Source organism: Grampus griseus (assembly GCF_964374135.1).
Source record: "Grampus griseus genome assembly, chromosome: 10".
Classification (NCBI taxonomy): domain Eukaryota; kingdom Metazoa; phylum Chordata; class Mammalia; order Artiodactyla; family Delphinidae; genus Grampus; species Grampus griseus.
Genome location: NC_139004.1, coordinates 25811012 through 25814722, shown reverse-complemented (window position 1 = coordinate 25814722; position 3711 = coordinate 25811012).

Sequence of the window (3711 nt, the reverse complement as noted above, 5' to 3'; positions counted from 1 at the left end):
CAACATCTTCTTATTAGGGATTTAGTTTGTTTCTTTTCATACTGTGAGCGTGTATATGTGTGTGTATATATGAGTTTCAAAGTTGCTTGTATCCTTCTTTATTTCTATAAGATAAATTATAAGATTACCAGATCAACAGCATATTTTTAAGCCCCTTAACATATAATACTTAAATTGCCCTCCAGAATTGTTGTGCCATTAATACTTTCACTTAGCACAGTATGAGAAATTCAGTTTTCCGTCCTCTCTCCAACTTGTATTAATATTCAAATACTTTGAAGGTGAAGATAGTATCTTATTTCATAGAATTTTTGGATTCTGGTAAACCAAAATGTGTGATGATATTAACCATGCCTATTTGTTAACATGTTAGTTAGACTTTTCAACTGTATGTGCATTTGAAAAGAGGACTCCCTAGACTAAGTGGGGTTTATGAATCTAAAGTAAAGTAAAGTAAAAGTTTTAGCTGGACATTTGGGGATATATTTTGGGCCCTTCAATCATGTTAGATGGAAACCATCTGAAATTCATTTCTTCAATCCAATTCCTCATTTCATGTGCCAGACTCTATCTAGAACACTAGCTTTAGAGAATTACATGCTTAGAGCTGGACAGAGCTTTACAAGAAATTGTGGGCCAGATGAGTCTTCCCATTACAAATCACGCCAGCTCTAATAGTTTCCGGAGGAGCAAACGATTTAAGGTGAGCAGCTGTTTGAGACGTCTCTAGGTACTACTTCCCACTAATCTATGGCCATCACACTACTTTTCAGGACTATTTGAAAACAAAATGACAAAGATGCTGTTGCCTTCAATTCCAAACTACCTGTAGGGGTTCATATCCTCTTCCAGGATTTGAGGAGACACTGATGGTAGGAATGTTGGTTTCTGAGTGTTACGACTACCTCTTATCAAAGCACCAAGTGGTTTTGTTTACTTCCTGAGTATGATTCAATAATGCAATTCAGGCAAGTTGCAAATTCCTTGTGGCAATTCCTATGAGGACTTCCAAAACCAAAAACCAGGTGTTACCCATAAATGCCTGTAAATTACTCAAACATTAAATTCCCCCCATCAGAGAAAAAAGAGGGATCCAGTGACAGAGGATTTTACCCATATTATCTTCAAATAATAAAAGAGGACCACACACTTTCCTAAAACCAATATAATAAGAGTATGTCTCTGTGAAACCTAAATAATGATTTAGAAAGAGAATCATTCAATCTGTTTGCAAAATTGTTTGGAGTACTTTTTACTGAATTGACTTAAAAAAAGAAAAAGACCCTGCATTTTCTGAAACAATGGCTGTTTGGCATTAGAGGATTATAGCATATGCCAAAGATCAGCAAACTTTGTCGAAAGATAATATATAAAAAGTACTGTGCCCAGTGCCATAACTTTTAGCTAGTATTATTATTTCTCATTAATTGTACTGTGTTTTACTCCAGACATAAGGCATACTTTGGATGAAGTTGAAAAAGAAAATAATAAAAGAAGAGGAAGTGAAGTGTAGAAATGGGAGACTGGCAATCATGGGGAGGAGGGAGAGGAGGAGCAAAGCAAAGGAAGGAAGGAAGAAGGGATGAAGGAAGGAAAGAAGAATGAAAGGAAGGGAAGAGAAAAAACAGACCATTCCCTCTAGATCCCGACTTTTGAATAAGGAATGGAATGACTTTGTATATCCCCCCTTCCCCTCCTAAACCCTCTGCAGCACATACACATGCAACCCTCCCCCACACTGAAAAGACATACGAGCCTTCAGTAATAATGAGTGGACAGAGCAGTGGAAGGAGTTATCTACCTTCACTGCAGGAGTTCTCAGGAAAAGTCATTTGTCTTTTCTCAAATGGTCATAAATAACACCATGCTCCAGGTGTTTAAAGACTCTGAAACAATTACCTTCTATTCTCTCCCAACCCCAAATCATAGAGAATTATCAACTTGGAATGACTTTCTGCTTGGCGTGTCCATTTTTATCTACTCCCATTTTTAATTAACGATGGGTGTTACAAGAATGGTTCTTACGACGCTATGGGCAGAAAAATAAAATATGACACGCTCTTTCTTAAAGAAAAGGGGAATTAATGGAGAGGTATTAACTAAGTGGGACCAGTTAAGTTAGCACATCATGTTCAAGATTTTGCAAGCTCTATTAAGGAAAAAAAAATTAAGGAGATTTCAAAATACCTGAGTTCCTTATGTTTTCTGAAGGCAATCACCTCGACTGCACTGTGTTAATTTTCCCAGTAGATTACTTATAAATAATGCTCACTCATGGCAAGAAAACAGAAATAAAAATATCTCAGTAAATGGCCTAATCAATTAACTCGCCTGAATCAGAATGCTGGGAGTTACACCTGATAGATCTTTCTTTCATAGGCTCTCTCATGAAGTCCAGTCCATTTTTCTGCTAGAGTAGCTCTCCTATCTGTCCATTACACCAGACCCTCTTCAAACTACCACCATCCCTCACCTATTGCACTGTTACAACCTTCTTGGTGCCTGTACCCTCCCATCTGTTTTGAAGCCAGAATGATCCTTTGAATATATTAAAAGGAAGCTTATATTTAAGGTGATACTTAAAGTTACTTAAATTTGAAGCAACTTTCCAGTGCTTTTAGAATAAAGACCTACATCTTTAAGACGACTATGGACTACCAAATGTAAAATAGATAGCTAGTGGGAAGCAGCTGCATAGCACAGGGAGATCAGCTCGGTGCTTTGTGTCCACCTAGAGGGGTGGGATAGGGAGGGTGGGAGGGAGACGCAAGAGGGAGGGGATATGGGGATATATGTATATGTAGAGCTGATTCACTTTGTTATGCAGCAGAAACCAACACACCATTGTAAAGCAATTATACTCCAATAAAGATGTTAAAAAAAAAAACTTAGGTTAAAATAATAAAAAAACTAATAGAAAAAAAAAAAAAGATGACTATGAAGTCCTGCCTTCTCAAATCTCTGTCTCTCCCTCCAGCCCATTTTAGACCACTTTACACCACTCTACACCTTAAAGTTTCACTTCTCAGAGAGTTTATTTCTTTCTACAGACTGTTCATTTCTTTTATGGCACATATCTCATGAGGTCATTATGTATGTATATTTTTGTTTATTTATCAGTTGCCTTCTTTTCCAGTTTTGGAAAATGGTGAATAGTGCTGCTATACCCGTGTATAGGTTTTTTTAGTGAGTGCGAGTTTTCCTTTTTCTAAGGTAAATACCCAGGGGTGTGATTGATGGATCATGTGACGAATACATGATCCATTGTCTAAGAAACTGACAAACTATTTTCCTGAGTGGTTGTACATTTTTGTATTCCCACCAGGGGTGTGTGAGAGAGCTGGTTGCTGGCCATCTTCTTCAGCACTTGGTTCTGTATAATTGACTTTAACCATTCTACTAGGCGTGCTACTATGGGTACTATTGGATTTTTACAGGAAACTAGAGTGTTAAGAAACATGCGCAAGGTCATACAACTGATTCACACAAAAAAGTCTAGATTAGAACTCAGGCCCACTCACTCTCCATTGTTGAATGACTCATTATATGCTAGCTTAGCTTTGAAGGGCAAATGGGACTCATTTACATAATTTAGTTAATTTGCTGCATGAATCAAATTCTATTTAAACTTTAACACTGAAGTGTAGTTATTGATGACTGTAGCCCTCCTGTTATAAATATGGGTCTGTATATCAGCATTGACTCAAACTG